The sequence below is a fragment of the Microcebus murinus genome, chromosome 11 (genome assembly GCF_040939455.1).
Source record: "Microcebus murinus isolate Inina chromosome 11, M.murinus_Inina_mat1.0, whole genome shotgun sequence".
NCBI classification, from domain to species: Eukaryota; Metazoa; Chordata; class Mammalia; order Primates; family Cheirogaleidae; genus Microcebus; species Microcebus murinus.
In genome coordinates this window covers 56,314,157-56,334,658 of record NC_134114.1, presented here as the reverse complement: position 1 = coordinate 56,334,658, position 20,502 = coordinate 56,314,157, and the positions used below count along the sequence as shown (strand labels likewise).

The following is a 20,502-nucleotide window of genomic DNA, read 5'->3' as shown; positions in this document are numbered from 1 at the left end:
CATTAGTCATTAGGCAAATTCAAACCAAAACCACAATGAGATACCACTTCAGACCCACTAGGACGGCTGTAATCAAGGGAAAATAACCAGTGTTGACAAAGATGTGGAGAAAATGTAAACCTCATACATGCTGGTGGGAATGTAAAATGGTGCAGTCACTTTGGAAAATAGTTTGGCAGTTTCTCAAAGAGCTAAACATAGAGTTACCATCTAACCAGCAATTCCATTCACAAGTATATGTCAATGATTATTGAAAACATTTATTCACACAAAACTTGTATGTGAATATTCATAGCAGCATTATATGTAGTGGCCAAAACCAAGGAAACATTGAAGGTAGTTTGTGAAATTTACTTCCATTACAAGCCCTGAGTATTTATTGCTTTATATATAAAGATATTCAACAATCTTGTATAGAATTTAAGAAGTTGGTGAATGAGGGAGGTATATGGTAAGTGGTAGAATGGAAGAAAGTAAAACAATATGAATGATAACTAGGTAGGGAAGGTGGGTGAGGAAATAGAAGAAGAAAAAAAGATGCCCAGATATTTCTCCAACATGATGTCTGTGTCCCACAGTCTCTCCTTCCCTCTGTGAAAGGAATATTTCTATATGTAAAAAGTGAAAACAGAATAAAAAAGATGAAGTTAACTTGCTCAATGACTCTATGGCTGTTGTTTGCCAATTACTTCATCACTGGTGTTAACTTACATGAGATGCACTTCCTGACTTTCTATTTTCTTAAGAGATCTACCCGTCTGTGGAAAATATGAAGATTCTGAGACTCCCCTTCAAGAAAGGGCTTGATGCTCAGCAGTGGGTGGACAGTCAGCAGACAGTCTCTAGCTATGAGCTTTTTCAGAGATCTGCTTTGCCCAAAGCCTTCCTTTTCCTGCAGCAGCATGCATCTGGTGACACTGTGAGGCAGGAGTAGAAAGTCTTGGCCATTTAGGTACTACTCTCCCAGAGTTCTATGCCAGGTGGGATGAGGTGTTTTGGATCTGCAGAGCAGTTTGACTTCTCTTCCTGCCCAGTCCTACTTCTTTCCCTTACTTTTCACAAGTATTGATCCCTAACAAAACATCTTGTTCCCAAAGCTCTACCTCACTCTTTGCTTCTAGAGAACTCAACCTGTGACACAATCATTTTCTTTTACCTTCATACATGATGGAGAAGAGAGAAAGTCAATAATCCTCTTCTGTTCAACAAAGAAAATTCACAAGTATTTATGTCTTCCAGAAGATGCAGTGCTTCCAAGAGCTCGCTCCTTCTGCCTGAAGTGAAAACACTTTTTCCAGCCTCCCCTCTCCCCAAAGGGCCAACGAAATAAAAATCTTTGCACAGGATTTGTATTACTATGCAATATAGTTGGGGCCTGAGCCCCCTTAAGACTGCCCCTTGGTCTGATCAGCTGCTCCTTCCCCATTCTACCCCCATGTCTGCCCTGGAATTTCCCAAAAGTCACTCCTATAAAAATATCTAACATTCAGAATCAGTGAATAGTTTTCAAGTAGTAGTAATTCTCATGTGAACATAGACAGTATTTGAATCCAGTCTTCCCATTGCCTCAGTCTACCCAGATGAAGCTCCAGGATGAGAGGCAAGTCACTGCCTAGATTCATAATTGCCCCATAACTGCCACAACCAAAACATGCTGACTCATCTTGACTATGACATCATTTTTTAAAATTTCATCTTCCCCCACCACTAAGTTTTTACAATTAGAAGAGAGGTGAAAATGTTCTATATTTCCTCCTGTCTTAACATGCAAATGCTATGTCTGTTTTTTCACTTAACAGCATCCTAATTAAATTCACCCCAAAGGGGACAACAGCGTTTGGAGAGGCATGGAGTGACAGAGAATGTAGCAGCCAGTAAGGATCTTTTCTGAGGCAGTTTCCATGCAGTTTAGGGGATAAGAAACTATCCTTTGACAAAGAATACATAAGGGATTTCCAGATGTAAATCATTTGTGAATTTATCACAAAGGATATTGGGAAATGAATCTGAAACCAGCACAAATCATGTGCCTGGGAGCAAAACTTCAGGACAATAATTACCAAGATTGTAATGAAAACCAAGTGGTAATTAGCTCCATGGGTTAAACTAATTAAGTGAGCGAAAAATACTTTTAGAAAATAAAATTTCAGATGTTTAATATTAAAGCATTTGTACTACAATTTCACAATAGCTTGGAGAACATGTAAGTGCAATTTAGAGGCTAGTTCTCTATATAATGGAATGGTGGAAGCAGCAATAAATGATGTAAAAAGCAGACTAAAAGCTGTGTGTAATTCACAAGTCCATACTTTGTGTTAAGTGTGCCAGCGGGTGCTCATGTTGAATGTCATATTCGATTCTTCATTAGAGTGTGGCTCCTTTTGAATTCATGTGACTGAATATTATAGAGCTTTAGGGTGGAATTAGCCCAGAATATGTAATATTTTTGCCCCCCAAAATTGTTGAAATTGGTACTATTTATCATTACCCCAACCCAAAGGGGGAAAGGTGCTTTAAATTGGAATTATTTTGTACTTTCCCAATCAAACTTTCCTAATGAGGACTCCAAATCCATCCATCTATCCATTCATTCATTTGCTCATTCATCAATCACCAGAATGGTATCCATTTATTTTTTCCAGGCACTGCCCTGGGAGCTGAGGTTACAAAAGCAAATAAGATAAGGTCTTCTCTCTTCAAGTAGCTTACAGGCTGGTTGGAGAAGACATATGTGTAAAGAAACGAGTACATTAGTTGTAGCTGCTGTGTTAGAAGTATCTAGTAGGCTTTGGTGGGGCTAGAGGGAGGAATGGTGAATGGGGAAGCACGAGCATGGGGAAGAAAATCTACAGACGAAGAAATGCCGGGGCTCTGTCCTTTTGTCTCCTTTTCTCATTCTGTTCCCTCTTCCTACAATACCCTTCCCTCACTTCTTCATCAGGCTAAACCTTGCTAAAAACTTTAAAAAATGGTATATATATTTTCTTGACCAGTTATACATGAATGCATCTCAATTATTTAAAATATTGACATATAAAAGTATGTATTTTTTTTTTTTTGAGACAGAGTCTCGCTTTGTTGCCCAGGCTAGAGTGAGTGCCGTGGCGTCAGCCTAGCTCACAGCAACCTCAAACTCCTGGCTCGAGCAATCCTCCTGCCTCAGCCTCCCAAGTAGCTGGGACTACAGGCATTCGCCACCATGCCCGGCTAATTTTTTGTATATATATTAGTTGGCCAATTAATTTCCTTCTATTTTATAGTAGAGACGGGGTCTCGCTCTTGCTCAGGCTGGTTTCGAACTCCTGACCTCAAGCAATCCGCCCGCCTCGGCCTCCCAGAGAGCTAGGATTACAGGCGTGAGCCACCGCACCCGGCCAAAAGTATGTATTTTTTTACCCTGCTCCTATTACCCTTCTACTAAGAGGTAGCACTTTTAACACTTTGTATGTATGTTTAGAGAACTTTTCCTGTACATTTACCTGTATTCATATATATATACATTTGTGTATATATTAATATTATATGTATGTACATATGTGATATAATTATATACAAATGATAAAATAAATATTGTTTCAATTTGTTTTTTCACCTAACAGTTCATTATGGGTATTGTTTCTTTATAGTACTTCTATATCAAAATCCAACAGTTGGGATTACCATATTTTTTTTAGCCAATTCCTTATGGATAAAAATTTAGAATTTCCCCCAAGATTTTCATCATTATAAATACTACAATGAACACCTATCAATCATCTTTTTTTTAAATTTCTTTTTCTTTTTTTCCTTTTTTTCTAGAAATTATACAGCCATTGTTAATATACTAAAAATCATCTTTATGCACATGTGTATTTCTGTAGACTATGTACCTAAGAGTGGAATAATTAACTTAAAATTATGATGAATACTGTCTCATTGTCTTCCAAAAACCATGTAGCAATATGCATCCCATCAATTTGGTAGAAGAGTGCCTGCTTCCCCACATTTTTACCAGGTGAGAATATTGTAATTGTTTAACATTTTGATTGTCAGATGGTGGAAAACTTATTGTTTTAATTTCCACTTCCCTCACTTCTGGTGAGATTAAGCATCCTTCATATATTCCTTTGAAACTCATTTTAAAAGAAGAATTGGTGGTAGGCAAAGGGGAAAGTGTGAGCAAAGACAGATCTGTTAGCCACACAGTGCCAGAGTGTTTAAGGGGATCCGAAATTGCTTAGATGGGATGAGAGGGTGATGTTAAGCTAAATGGGGCTTAGAGAAGTAGATAGGTCTCAGATGACAAAGAGCCTACTGTGCCATTCGGACTTTATCCTGTAGATAATGGGGAGCTATTCAAGGATTTTAAAACAGGGCTGTGAGAAAAGTCCAGATTAGCTTTCAAAAAACTTAATCTTGCAGCTGTTAGTGGAGAGCACAGAGACTGGACAAGATGAGAGCAAATTTGCGACAACTGCAGTTCTCTGAAGGAGGGCACTGGGTGTGGAGTTGGTGGGGAGAAGGCAGATAGGAGAGGGATTAGGGAGTCAGAAGCCAAGCCACAGTGCCACATGTGGACTGTGAGGATCCGCAAGTAGGAGGCCAATTTGAGAGTCAGTTTTCTATCTAGAGTATTGGAGTGAATGGTTTTCCGAGAATTTTCTGTTCTAGCAAACAATGTTACAGAGAGGTTCCATTTAAACTAGTTATGTTTAATTTCACTGAGGCTTTACAGAGATGAATATTTAAAAGGAAATAAGAAGAAAATGTGCATTTATTTAAGAGAGAGAAGATAGTGGTTGAAAAGAGCTAGTAATAAATCTGCAAAGAAAAGTAATGGAAAAATAAGAAAAGAAATATTTTTTAAAATGAGTGGAGAAAAGAAAAGGGGGAGAGTAGATGAGGATATAAAGGAAACAGGGATTTTTCCTATTTTATTATATTTCCTTTACATACGTTTACATTATGTTTTAAAAATAATATATCAAAAATATAGAATGTTAATTCATGGAAGGCAGTAGATTCTGAACCATATGTTTGATAAAAATCTCAAAGTCACTATTACTAATAACACCCTTGTCTTAAATAATAACACTCCTGTCTTGAGAATCTGAATTTATTTCATCACGCAGCACTCTCTTAACTTCCTGATGTTATTTCATCTAAAAAGAAATCATTATCTCTGTTTTGTAGAATAGAGTCCTGAGGCATGAGAAAGGTTACTTGGTGTACATGTTACCAGTTAAAAGTTCTGTTAGTTATTTATTATTCATCCTTTACTTGATTACTGAGATAATTCTCGTGGACATTCTGAAATCCCCTTGTTACCAAGCAATGGGCTCACTTCCTGACACACATAGAAGCCAATAATACTATGGCACCAGCTTTTGAAAAAAGAAAACTTATTGCAAGTTGACTGGCAAAAAGACAGGAAGCAATGCTCAAATCTGTCTCCCCAGCTGAGCACGGTGGCTCATGCCTGTAATCCTAGCACTCTGGGAGGCCAAGGTGGGAGGATCACTTGAGGTAAGGAGTTTGAGACCAGCCTGAGCAGGAGTAAGACCCCCCCCCCATCTCTACTAAGAATAGAAAAATTTGCCAGTTGTCATGGTGCACACCAGCAACTGGGGATGCTGGAGCAGGAGAATCACTTGAGCCCAGGAGTTTGAGGTTGCTGTGAGCTATGATGATGCCACTGCAGTCTAGCCAGGGTGACAGAGTGAGACTCTGTGTCAACAAACAAATAAATAAAAATGTCTTTCCCCCATGTGGGGGTGGGTCAAGATTTTATGGCATTTCTAACTAGTCTTAGGTGATGCCAATGCAGCCAGTCTGCCAGGCTGCTGGTGTTAACAATTAGGAGGTTAAAGTCTTTTTTCTTTGTGCATGTCCAGGCTATATGACTTGCAATTTTGGTTCTATGCTATCTGTAACAACTTAAGCAATGGTTAATGGGTTTGAGCTGGTCAAACCCTCTCAAATTTGAGAGTGGTTACACTCTCAAATTCCAATTTTCTTTCCCTTAGACAAAGTTTGCCCTCCTCAGGGTTTCTTTCTTAGGCACAGCAATTATTGCTGCTATTTCTTTAAATCTGTCTGTTCTTCCATCAGTCTATTGCCAGGATAAAAAAAAAAAAAAAATCTGTCTGTTCTAATCTTTAGACAAATAATGCTTTATCTTGGTCCATGGTACTTTTTAAATGCATGTCTGTAAAAACCATTTTTGGTTGAAAGGTTTTTTTTTGTTTTTTTTTTTTTTTTGAGACAGAGTCTCACTCTCTTGCCTGGGCTACCTGGCTCACAGTAACCTCAAACTCCTGGGCTCAAGCAATCCTCCTGCCTCAGCCTCCTGAGTAGCTGGGACTACAGGCATGCGCCACCATGCCTGGGTAATTTTTTCTATGTATTTTTAGTTGGCCAATTAATTTCTTTCTATTTTTAGTAGAGACGGGAGTCTCACTCTTGCTCAGGCTGGTCTTGAACTTCTGACCTTGAGCGATCCACCTGCCTCAGCCTTGAGTGCTAGGATCCTAGAGTGCTAGGATCCTAGAGTGCTGGGATCAGGGGTGAGCCACTGGGCCCTGCCAGTTGAAAGGTTCTATGTGAAAGCATAATGCTTTACTATTATCATCTTCATAAAACTGCCATGGAATAAATAAACAAATATTAACATAGAAGGAAAGCATATTAGCAATGTTGGATATTTCTATCATTTTTATTTTATAATTTTTATTATTGGAAAGTTAGAAAATATAGAGAAGCATAAAGAAAATAATAATAATCACCAGGTGTAGTGGTGCACACCTGTAGTCCCAGCTACTCTGAAGGCTGAGGTGGGAGGATCTATTGAGGCCAGGAATTAGAGGCTGCAGTGTGGCATGATTATGCCTGTGAATAGCTACTGCACTCCAGCCTGGGCAAGATAGTGAGACCCTGTCTCAAAATAATAATGTTCACACCATCTAGAACCAATCACTATTATTATACTGACATTTTTTTTCACATGTTAGAAGAAAAATTAGTCTCCTCTCAGACTTAAGTTCAAATAACAGAATTACATATAAATAAAAGTTTAAAGATCACCTCAACCACCCAGAAATGACCATTGTTAGCTTTAGAATAATGTTATTACATACACCCTTGTAAGCATACATATGGATAAGAGGAATATTTCAAAAACATGGCATTTATATAAAGATATTCAAATTAAATTTACTTGAATTTAGTAGAAGAGAAATTGAAGAGGACTGGGCACAGGGCCTCATGCCTGTAAATTCTAGCACTTTGAGAGGCTGAGGCAGGAGAATCACTTGAGCCCAGGAGTTTGAGGTTGTTCTGAGCTATGATGATGTCCCTGTGCTCTAGCCTGAGTGACAGAGTGAGAACCTGTCTCAGAAAGGAGAGAGAGAGAGAGAGAAAGAGAGAAATTGAAGAGAAATTGAAGGAAATGTTGAAATTCAAATAAATATTTTTCTACCACAGATATATTATTTCCTAAAGAATTCCAAATATTCTAAAATATGAAAAGGCTGACTTCACTGTGTTTTTTACAAAAGCTCTGTGTTTTGATTGTATATATCATCAGTGACTCTCTGCTTTGAAACATGAGAACATTGGCATCCTCCTCTCCACCAGTTCAAAACTTTTACTTGTTATTTTATACTTATAATTCTCATAATTTTTAGCAGGCATAGGTGCTGTATTGAAAAATCCTCTGTCCACACCTCTGCCATTCTCAATATTTTTTACATGGAAGTAAGTGGTTGCTACCAAAAAATCCCTCTTCCCATTGTCAATGCTTAAACAGCAACAGCCACCACAACCCAGTGTTGGCAGCTCAGCTTTCCTTCCTCCAGCCCCCATCTATCTAATAAGGCCCATGAGAAAAGTAAGTGAAAAAATGTCTAGAGGATGACCAACTCCAAAATTTCACTTAGCTCGAGGGGAGAAGGAAAGAAGACATGAACACTTGTGCATTGATAATATTGACCCTGCATGACTTTTTATAACACTAGAATTTTCTGGAATAATAGATATGGACAGTGGAACTCAGATGATGCACTGGCTTCTGAGAACTTACTGAGGCAGTGGGGGCAGGAGATTCAGGGAGAACAGGCAGAGAGTGACAGCTGCAGTACAGAGCAGAGGAGCCGGACCCTGGATCCCTACCTCAGGGCAATGCCACCAGTTTGCAGTCTGCTCATCTCCTTCCTTCCTACACGTTTAACCAGAAAGCTCAGTACTTACAGCTAAGCATCTGGCTTGACAGCAGGGAACATTCAGTTAATGGTAGTTCAGAGGAATTGCTGTGTTTGCAGCTGTTTCTTCTTGATAAAATAATTGTTATTTCAAATGGGAAATTATTATGTAGAATCGAAAAAGTGGTGTCTTAGCACAGTTTGTTTCAGTGGTATATAAATAGGTTTGGGGAAAGGATGGTATAACATTAAAAAGTACGATAATCATTATACATGGTGGATTAGCACTCTTCCAAAGAGCCAAAGGTAACAATGCCAGGGAGACGTGACATAGGACTGAAGCGACATGGGTCACATGTCAAATCAATGACTGTGCATATTTTCTAACCTTATTAAGACATGGTATTTGGCAATCTGTTTTACCCAGACTAAAAGCTCAGTTGCTACTAGTTGGCACAGGAAAACTGTTAGAAACAGCTATGTATATGATTTTTATTTATTTATTTATTTATTTTTACAGAAATAGTATAATGGAATGATTTTTAAATATTTCAAAGGCCTCAGCCAAGTGTCAAGCTATGATTTGCCTGCAATAACTATTAGTAGAAGAAAGAAATGAAAAAAAATAGTGATGCATATATGTTTTTGCCTGTGTCTGCAAAGAGCAATCAAGAGTGCAGACCACCCTACTCACCCTGGACTAGGTCTAGGGTGAGTAGGGAGTTTTGGAGGCCTGGCAAGAACAGCAACTGAGTGAATGAAACAGAGGCTGGGAAAACAATTTCAGAATGTGTGTGCATGCCTTTATTTTCTCTCTCTATGATACCTGGCCATGATAAAGACCCTAAAGAAGCTACACATTGAAGATTGATAGGTCCTGTGTTATAGGAGGGATTGAAAAGTATGGGGTAGTAAGAATTTCAGAACCTAGAGAGCCTAGACAAGGGGCCTGGGTGAATAACTAGGTTTGCTGAGGAGCAGAATCACTAGGTAATGTCCACTGTTTCCAGGCTATGACTCCCAGGGTAGGGGAGTATAACTCTCTCTGGAGTTTATCAGGGCCTCACTGACCTGGAGAATTCTCCATCTTTTTTTTTTTTTTTTTTTTTTTTTGAGACAGAGTCTCGGTTTGTTGTCCAGGCTAGAGTGAGTGCCGTGGCGTCAGCCTAGCTCACAGCAACCTCAAACTCCTGGGCTCGAGCGATCCTTCTGCCTCAGCCTCCCGAGTAGCTGGGACTACAGGCATGCGCCACCATGCCCGGCTAATTTTTTATATATATATATCAGTTGGCCAATTAATTTCTTTCTATTTATAGTAGAGACGGGGTCTCGCTCTTGCTCAGGCTGGTTTTGAACTCCTGACCTTGAGCAATCCGCCCGCCTCGGCCTCCCAAGAGCTAGGATTACAGGCGTGAGCCACCGCGCCCGGCCAGAATTCTCCATCTTTTGCTTCCACATTGGCCCATCCCAGAGAGGATCAGAAGGTCACCAGAAGGTCTTGCTCACTTGGATATATCCTTTGTTTATGCTGTTCACATTCCATTTTTCTTTTTCTTTTCTTTTTTTTTTTTTTTTTTGAGACAGAGTCTCACTTTGTTGCCCAGGCTACAGTGAGTGCCATGGTGTCAGCCTAGCTCACAGCAACCTCAAACTTCTGGGCTCAAGCGATCCTACTGCCTCGGCCTCCCAAGTAGCTGGGACTACAGGCATGTGCCACCATGCCCGGATAATTTTTCTATATATATTAGTTGGCCAATTAATTTCTTTCTATTTATAGTAGAGACGGGGTCTCGCTCTTGCTCAGGCTGGTTTAGAACTCCTAACCTTGAGCAATACGCCCACCTCAGCCTCCCAGGGTGCTAGGATTACAGGCGTCAGCCACCACGACCAGCCAGCCATTTTGATTTTTATAAAAGTTGTCATAGAATAAATCACAGTCTGTGCATTTCATTTTTATCCTTCTATTCCCAAACCCAATCTTTTACAGACTGGAATTAGATTTAGGCCCTGAGACAGCTAAAACCCTGTCTCAGGGTTTTATTTTTCATATTTTTGCCTGTGACCAGTGTAGATTCAAAAATACCATATGCCTCTTATTTCATTTGTTAATAATTCCTGCTTTGCCATTTTTCTTTCTATATTGTTTTGGGCTTCCCGCAATTGCCCTTTTCTCCTCAGTGCCAATTAATGGAATCCCAGGGCTTGGTCTTTAAAAACTGGAGGTTTTTCTAACTGCTTCCTCCCCCTGTAGTTGACTAGAAAAGTAGGTAATATTTTGTATCATAAAATTGTCTTGCAAAAGTTATTTCAAAGACTCTTCTTTTTCTTAAAGGGTCAGATAGTAAATATTTTAGGCTTCAGGCTGTGTGGTCTCTGGCAACTACTCAACTCTGCTGTAGTAGCATGAAAGCAGCCATAGATAGTAGGTGTATGAATGGCTATGTTCCAATAAAGCTTTATTTACAAAAACAGGAGGCTGAGCTGGGTAATAGATGGCTGACTCACATTAGCTGCAATTCCTGTTAGACATCTGGACAACAGGATTGTTGTTGTGGCCTGTAAAAGTAATCCTTAATCCTTAACAGTTTGTAAACTGGTTGTCATCCCTAATAGTGTGTTAGCCTGGTAATAAATACTTAAACTGACATCCATGAGTTCAAATCCTCCTTCTTCAGTAAGACCTATTCCAATTATACTCTGCCTTCTTTATTTTGTTGATGTAAAACAGTGCTAATAAAAATTTCTGCCATTAATATCTGCTATATAACTTGCCAATCCCAGTGCCAAAAGAAAATGCAGGGCCCCTTTTTGTTAAAAAGTTATTAAGACTTTCAAAGCAGCAACAGCAGGTATCAAACCAAACGTGGACCATCCTAAGCTTAGAGCCCTGTGCAACCCATGAAGCTGGCTCTGTCTGCATTGATGGAACCATTTTATGTGCACTGTTTAATATGGTAGCCACTAGCCACATGTGGCTATTGAACATTTGAAATATGGCCTGTAATTGTGGAACTGAATTTTATTTCACTTTCATGGAAATAGCCACATGTGGTTAGTAGCTATCATATTTGACAGTACAGCACCAAATAGATGACAAATTATTTTGAGTAAATTACTTAATCTTGCTGTTATTTAGGATTTTTCATCGTAAAATGGGTATAATAGCAGTACCTACTTCCCAGGATTACTTTGAAAATTAAATTGATCTATCTAAAGTTCTTACAACAGAGCCTGGTATATAATAATTGTTAGCTTTAATATTTATTATTATAAATATAACCCAATTTTTTTTAGTAATGCCTCCTCTGGGGTAAATCCAGCAAATTACAGTAATCCTATTATCCTCATAAAAGACTGGTTCAACTATGGAGATAAGCCAAGGTCTGCTGGAGGTTTTGGGAAAGGTTTTGAGAATCTTGGTAACTGTAAATCATTCAAATGATATAGAACTGGATAAAGTAAAAAGTAAAAGTGCCCCCAAGACATGCAATTAACATTTTGCCTGTTAATGTATGTAGGGTTGCCAGATAAAATGCTGGATGCCCCATTAAATTTGAATTTCAGATAAGCAACAAATAATTTCTGAGTATAACTATGTCCCAATTTTTTTTTTTTTTTTGAGATAGAGTCTTGCTCTGTTGCCCAGGCTAGAAAGCCCTAGCATCAGCCTAGCTCATAGCAACCTCAAACTCCTGGGCTCAAGCGATCCTTCTGTGTCAGCCTCCCCAGTACCTAGGACTATAGCTGTGGGCTACCATGCTTGGCTAATTTTTTCTATTTTTAGTAGAGACAAGGTCTTGCTCTTGCTCAGGCTGGTCTCAAACTCCTGATCTCAAATGATCCTCCTGCCTTCACCTGCCTGAGTGCTAGGATTATAGGCGTGAGCCACTATGCCCGGCCTATGTCCCAAATATTGCATAGAGCATGTGTATACTAAAAAACTATTCATAAGTTATCTGAAATTCAAATTTAATCACAAGCCTTATATTTTTATTTATTAAATTTGACAAGTCTAGATACATGTCTTCCTAAACTAATTATACTGTCATTTTTCTGAACTTGGCCAGACTGGGCTAATTCATAATCCATCTAAGATTCAACAGAGGGAGATTATTATCCCATTCTCCCTTATGTAGTATTGTACCAAGAAGAAGGAGCACTTTAGCTCTCTGGGCGTCAGGCAGTTTGCTTCTAAAACAGATGTCGGATGAGATTGCCCCAGAGGTTGATACAGAAAGTAGTGAGGAGCATGAGCAACAGAATCATACTTTCTAGGTTGAAATTTTAACTCTGGTACCAGCTGGGTGACCTTGTGCAAAGTGTTCAACCTCTTGATGTTTCGGTTTCTTCATCTGTATAAAGGAGAATAATCATAAACCATACATCATATGCCACTGTGAGAGCTGAAAGAGTTAACATACTTAAGCGCTTAGAACACAGCCTGGCACATAGTTTAAGTGCTCCAGAAATGTTAGCTCTTGTTATTATTCCAGTTCTGGCTTTAGTTTTTTCTATGATCTTGAACAGCCTCTTTAGGACTCAAGGGACTTAAGACCTCAGATGTGGGTAGGGAAAGTGCTACTAAGAGGAACATTGGGTGTGAAACACCACTCAACTATTGAGTTACAGTACATATCTGCTTAGAAATGAATAGTTGGGGATACTTAAAAGATTAGATTTAAAAGGATTGTTTTGAAATAGTAGAGTCTAAAACGTTGCTATTGAAAATCAGACCAGCTGTATGTTATTGGCGGTCAGCCTTGCAATTGATCTCAACTTGTGAGTTCTCATCAGAACCTGGTTTTCCACCTAGAAAATGGGCATGTTTATGATCCAAATTATCACACACAGGAAGGACTAATCTTCAGTGATGGAAGAAACTATGCAAATAAATGTATTTAGGGGATGAATAGTGTTTATATGCTCTATTTTTCTTGCTAGAAGAGCTTATAGGTCATTAACTGAAATCTGGGGGGAAAAATCAGATGTCAGGATTCAGAGATTATTGTGTAATTAGTAATTTGGAGATGCTGCAACCTTTTGTTTGGTTTTCAAAAGCTCAGATTCAAAGGCTAAAAAGTCAGCTTTTATTTTCCTTTTATGGCACTTGGTTCATTTTCTACAGAGGTTCAATTTGTTGCCAAAGAGAATCATCGCTAATTTGAATAATTATATACTAAACTGTAGGGTAGAGCTGAAATTAGGGTTGATTGAGAGGGCTGGAAACAGAGCTAACTCCTTCCTGCCACAAGAATTACAGATTCCTATGTAACAAAACATGGCAATACAAATAAGCATTTCCAATGGATTAAAATTTGTTTGTAGGAAATATGCAAAAAAAAAAAAACCTCAATTTCACTCATAGTGAGAGAGTAGCAAATTATTATAAAACTACACCAAGATACTGTTTTTTAAATCTATCTGATAAAACTCTGAAAGTTTGATAACACACACTGTTGGCAATATTATTGGGAAATAAGCCCTCTCACATGTGTCGATGATATAAATTGATGCCCAAACTGAGGAAATAATTCAGCAAAATCTATTAAAACTGCAAATTTAATGTGAATGTGACTTTTGACCCAGCAATCCCACTTCTGGGATTTTCTCTTATGAAAATCCTGGTACTCATATAAAATGATATATACAAAGTTTTGTTTTAATTGAAATACAATTCATAAGCCATAAAATTCTCTATTTTATATGTTAACAATTCAATGTTTTCTAGTATATTCACAAGGTTATGCAACATTACCACTATCTAATTCCAGAATATTTTCATCATTCCTCCTACCTCCAATCCCAAACAACCACTAATTTACTTCCTGTCCCTGTGAATTTGCCTATTCTAGATAATTCATACAAATTAAATCATATAATATATGGCCTTTTGTTTCTGGCTTATTTCACTTACATAATGTTTTCAAGCCTCATCCATCTTGTAGCATGTGTCAGTACTTCATTCTTTTCATGGCTGCATCAAACTCCATTGTCTGGCCAGGCGCTGTGGCTCACACCTGTAATCCCAGCACTCTGATAGGCTGAGGTGGGAGGATTGATTGAGGTCAGGAGTTTGAGACCAGCCTGAGGAAGAGAGAGACCCCCTGTCTCTACTAAAAATAAAATTAGCCAGGCGCAGTGGCATGTGCCTATAGTCCCAGCTACTCGGGAGGCTGAGGCAGGAGGACTGCTTCAGCCCAGGAGTTTGAGGTTGGTGTGAGGTAGGCTGACACCATGGCACTGTAGCCCAGGCAACAGAGGGCTCTGTCTCCAAAAAAGTAATAATAATAATATACTCCATTGTGCGATACACCAGATTTTCTTTATCCATTCATCAGTTGCTGGACATTTGTGTTGTTTCCACTTTTTGACTATTATGAGCAATGCTGCTGTCAACATTTGTGTAAACATGTGTGGACATGTTTTCAATTCTCTTGGGTATTATGACTAGGAGTAGAATTTTGGGGTCAATGTTTAAATAAAAGGTTATTTCTTGCAGCATCATTTGTAAGAGCAAAACCACACAGGAACAACCAATGTGTTCAAATAGAGGACTGGTTTAAATAAACTGTGCCGCATCCATACAATGGAATATTGGGCACCCTTAAAAACAAGAAAATGATCTCTATGCACTGATAAGGAAAGATTTTCAAGACATATTAATTTCAAAGAAACAAGGCACAGAAGAGTTCTTACCCATTCTTAGCCTTTGTATAAGACAAACATAAAGGAACTGTCAAAGGACGCACAAAAACTAAGAGAATTATTGGGCAAAAGGGCAAAGTGGGTGCATTATTTCTGATATATATCTTTTAATATTGTTTTCAAACCAGGAAAAATGTGTTATCTATTCAAAATAAAATTTAAAAAATGTTTGTAGACTATGCAGTGATGAGAGTTATTTGTTTCAGGTGGTTCCAAGCTGAGGCTGATCTGGGAATACCACCCCAGAGTACTTCAATTAAGAGGGCACTATTTTAAGGGAGCAATTAAATGATATTATATAGTTATAAATATAGTTTGTACATATCAAATTTAAAGTTATTTGACCAAACACCATAAGAAAAAGACGTGGCACAAAACAGTTCATAGCAGTGTCTAACAAAGTTTTGGAATATGGAGCATCGGCAATAGAATGTCAGGGAGTGCTTGCTAAAACAAAGACCCCTCAGACCAGCTGAGTCGGACTCTGTAGATCTGGGGCCCAGGATTCTGCATCTAAAAGTCTTTTCCACACAAACATTTGAGAACCTTTGGCCTAATAAAGTAGAAAAAAAGACTTTATTTATTTTTTTAAAGATGGGTTTTCATTCTGTTGTCCAGGCTGGAGTGCAGTGGCTCAATCATAGCTCACTGTAACCTCTAAGTCCTGGGCTCAAGTGATCCTCCCACCTCAGTCTCCTGAGTAGCTGGGACTACAGGTGCATGCCACCATGCCTGGATAATTAACAAAATTTTTTTGTATAGAAACTGTTTCTTGCTATATTGCTCAGGTTGGCACAAAAAGACTTTTTGAAGTGATAGTTAATATCTACTATACTTCCTGTTAGTTACATTATCTTCTGAATTTTTTCCATGAAAGAATTCTACAGGCATTTTATCCTTTTAAAAATATGTGAGTTCCTGTGAACACATTTGGGGCAAAAAAAAAAAAAAATGTGAGTTTAGCCTGACATTGAGGGGAACTACACGGGAACAACCTCAGGAGTCTTTGCTCCCAGAAGACAGGACTGGGTCTGACAGGCTTATCAGTGTTTTTCCAGCTCCAAGCTCAGCTCCTGTCTTAGGTGGCATTGAAGAAATATTTTACTGATCCTTCTCATCTCACCTGGGTCCTGACGGCTAATTTAGTTTTAGACTTATGCAAGGGATGCTGGTGCTGTCTGAAAAGGCTCTGAGAGAAGAAGGGGAAGGAAATAGGTCACAAGCATTATCTACAGCAGCATTAAAGGCTAGTTACCTTTTCTTAAAGTTAATTATAAAATAACATTAACATATACAAAACTAGGTGGAACTATAGAATGTAAGATCTGAAAACAACAATAGAAATTAGCTAGGCCGAAGCTTCCATTTTACAAATGAGATCAAGTGACTCACAGGTTTATAAATGTTGAATTAGTGGAAAAAACCTCAAGTTTTTCTCTGCTTGGGAATGTCCAAAATTCAAACACAAACCATGAAATAAAGCATGGACAAGTTCAACTTTCTCATCTTATCAGAGGGGAGGTGAGGCCCAGGAAAGAAAAGTGATCAAGTTAGGACTTCAGAGTCATTCTTTTGACTCTAATCCCTGTGGTCTCTTGATAATATCATCCTACTGTATTTAGTCACCAACACGATCATTTTCTAAAATGTTCTCATATTTAAAACCTAACTGGCTCACAATCAATTGGGCCTTCTAGGACCAACTTTCATAATGTCTTATGTAATCTAACATTTTTTCTACTATTAACCCAAATAGAAACTCTCTGCACACACATATATACTATAAAGTAATAGCTAATTTCCAAAATATTTTAAAACTATTTGTAGAAAGCTCCTTCTGAATCTGAGCCCAATACTGCAGAAAAATGTATATGGAAGAGTGAGGGTGGGACTCCAGCCTGTGTGAATTCAAATTAGCCTTTATGACTAAAAGGGAAACACCTTAGTAAGAAATTTTTCACAACAAAAAGCTTTTTTTTTTTTTTTTTTTTTTTGAGACAAGATCTCATTCTGTTGCCCAGGCTGGAGTACAGTGTCATGATCATAGCTCATTTGGGCTCAAGTTATCCTCTTGCCTCAGCCTCCCAAAGTGCTGAGACTACAGGTCTGAGTCACTGTGCTTGGCCAAAAAGCTTTTTGAAAGAGAGATAATTATGAAGCCTGGTAACTTATTTGAAATTCACCATAGAGAAAATGGCCGTCAGGGAAAGCTTTATAGACAAGTTGGAATTTAAGCTACATTTAAAGGAAGGAGATTAAAGAAGAGGTACAAAAGGGTGTCAGGTAGGAGGAACAAAATTTAATTCCATAAAAAGATACTGAGCATGATACACCATGTCTAACAGTTAGGAGTAAATTTAACTGGCTTCAAAGAGGTGGAAGTTTATTTCTCATTCATGTAAAAGAAGTCCAGAAGTAGGCCGACCAGAATTGGCGCGGCATCTCCACGATGCCCTTAGGGAATGGCAGGATGTGCTCTTTCATCTCTAGACTTGCCATCCAACCTTAAGGTCATCTGATGGGACACGATATCTGCTAAAGCGACAGGCATGTGATCAACAACATTTCACAACGCAAAGGTGAGGTTGGCAGGGAGAGGTTCATAAAGAACATCCATTTCCATAATACATATTTTATATCCTTCCTAGTCACATGCTCATCCTTAGCTGCCAGACAGGCTGAAAAACAGCCTCTGCTGAGCAATGTGCTCAGTTACACTTTAGAGCTCTGTTATAATTAAAGAGTGCTGGATAGGGTAACAGAAGCCAGGCTTGGAATCCAGGCCCTGCCACTTATTAGTTATGTGACCTTGGAAATAATAGCTAAAATTCTCTCAGCATCAGATTCTTCATCTGTAAATAAAAAGGGATTTGTTAAAAAGAGAAAATAGGGCCGGGCATGGTGGCTCACCCCTGTAATCCTAACACTCTGGGAGGCTGAGGTGGGAGGATTGCTCTCTTTTCAAGGTCAGGAGTTCAAAACCAGACGGAGAAAGAGCGGAGACCCCATCTTTACTAAAAATAGAAACAAATTAATTGGCCAACTAAAAATATATAGAAAAAATTAGCCGGGCATGGTGGCACATGCCTGTAGTCCCAGCTACTCAGGAGGCTGAGGCAGAAGGATTGCTTGAGCCCAGGAGTTTGAGGTTGCTGTGAGCTAGGCTGACGCCATGGCACTCTAGCCAGAGCAACAGAGTGAGAGTGTGTCTCAAAAAAAGAGAGAGAAAATAATGTGTGTAAAGCACCTGGTACAAAGGAAGTGCTCAGTGAACCACTGTTATTTTGCTTGTGATTTATTAGAGATTTAGTGATTAAGAAAAACATTTTTCTGCCCTTCAGGAGTTAGCAAAGCTGTTGTATGGGAGAAAGGAAAGTATGCTACTGATAAAAGCTGATGAGATTGCAAGTTCATTATTTTTAAAGTTTCATTAATATACAAGTAATACAACGGTCAGCAATATTACCTTCAAACCGCAAATAAAATAGAACTAAATTATAATATTTATTTATTTTTAATATGTAGTCTATAGAATTTAACAAGTGTTAAACGCTATTCCCTCCCAATTCACCTGCTCAAATAAAGTAGAAATAGACATAGTACCCATGGGTTTAAGAATGAGATTTTTGGCCGGGCGCGGTGGCTCACACCTGTAATCCTAGCTCTCTGGGAGGCCGAGGCGGGCGGATTGCTCGAGGTCAGGAGTTCGAAACCAGCCTGAGCAAGAGCGAGACCCCGTCTCTACTATAAATAGAAAGAAACTAATTGGCCAACTAATATATATACAAAAATATTAGCCGGGCATGGTGGCACATGCCTGTAGTCCCAGCTACTTGGGAGGCTGAGGCAGAAGGATTACTTGAGCCCAGGAGTTTGAGGTTGCTGTGAGCTAGGCTGACGCCACGGCACTCACTCTAGCCTAGGCAACAAAGTGAGACTCTGTCTCAAAAAAAAAAAAAAAAAAAAAAAAAAAAAAAAAAAAAAAAAAAAAAAAAAAAAAAGAATGAGATTTTTGAAGATTTGGTCTTTTTTTCTTCCAAATATTGGGCTAACTAAATAAATAAATAAAAAAGATTTGGTCTTTTGAGAAATCATAAAATAAAACTTGAGGGATCACAACATTTTAGATTAAAGTGTGGAAAAGGAGGTATCTCTAATTTATTTATTCTTTTGATGGAAGTGAGTGCAAGTAGTGAGGGTGCCAATAATGTGAATTCAACTTTTTATATTAGGAAACTTAAAAGGGAGGAGAAACTGAGATGTGTGAGAAATTCAGGTTGTAATAAGTTTTCACACTTGTCTCAACTCGCTGAGTTTACTAGTCAAACTGCTTGCCTTTTCCATGATATTTTCACCTCTACTGCTCTCCTTTATAGATTTGCTTCATACAAATTCATTTCTGAAAATGAAAGGGGACAGAGAAAAAGTGAATGTTAAAGCAATGCCAAAAATTTTTGTATTTTCATTGGATTTAACTTATCATAAGCCAGATTTAATTTTTTCTTCTGAGACTATGATAGCTATCATGGTTATTTTTATTAAGGTAAGAATTAATCTTATATTCCCCAAAGTAGGGTAGACTCAGACATTATATAGTCTAACTGTCCTTCCAATGCTCCAAATTGTCTCCATTTGATTTCTCCCTCCTCCTAACCCCATTCCCAGCCCAGGGCATTCATGAGTGCCAGGTCATTCATTCTTTGTTAAGATAAGCCATTTCTGCTATAATGATTAGAAAGCTCTGAATCTATCTCATCTTTTTCTCTCTCAAATTCTCATTCACTTGTCCTGATTCTCCCTACTGTAGCCATACAGAAAAGGCCTAATCCCTTTTCTATCTGGAAGTTCTTTAAAATATTTAAAGATACACAAAATTACATTGCCCAATGTCTTATCTCCTTCAGTGTAAATATACCTGCTTCTTTAACTGTCCTCTAAGCTCTGCTTTTCAGACTGTCACTTCCCAGGTGGCTCTTCTGAGGGAACTCTGGTTTGTCTGCACACACAGATTGTTAGAATTCTCTGCCCATATTTACAGGGCCTCTTATCACACATAAAATAGGTTCCAGGCTTAGGGATTTGAGGTAGGCCCAGAGGTGTGCCACCCAGGTCCCCCTTCAAGGAATGGCTTGCTGCCCCTGCTCCTGGGGGTACAGTCAGCAAAAAGCCTTGGCAGTCAGTCATTTGACAGGTTGCCTCAGCTGCAGAGAGCTACCATGCCCAAGGTCATGCCCTTCCCAGGGAGGACCCTATCCAATGACTGATTAAGGTGGGAGTATCGCTATTTGGCCATTTCAGCCCCATGGAGGACAACTTTTACAGGTTATTTTTCCTCCAAAGTTCCTGATGCAGGAGTCGGAGTCTGTCTGGCTGAGTCTGTCATTGGTCCTGCAATGTAACTAAACTTCTCCCTGTGCCTAATCATGCTTTCTTCCCCTGCCTTCCATAGGGGCGGATCATAAGGCACCCTGTAATAAGCATGAAACTTTATCTCAGAGTCTGCTTACTGATGAACTCAACACGCAACAGGACCCTAACTGCTTCTCTATCATGTAGAATAAAGCATTAATTAATTTGAATGATCATTAATTTATTTGTAAGCCAGGTTTTCATTGTCTCC

General features: G+C 38.7%; 1 long non-coding RNA gene across 1 annotated transcript in view; it reads right to left on the bottom strand.

The window, feature by feature from the left end:
• Window positions 1-20,502, bottom strand: part of LOC105872618 (uncharacterized) — a 53,239-nt gene that overhangs the window by 7,367 nt on the left and 25,370 nt on the right. Inside the window, exon 4 of the long non-coding RNA XR_001154654.3 lies at window positions 19,218-19,281. This is a non-coding gene — a long non-coding RNA (uncharacterized LOC105872618). The remainder of the gene's footprint in view (window positions 1-19,217; window positions 19,282-20,502) is intronic.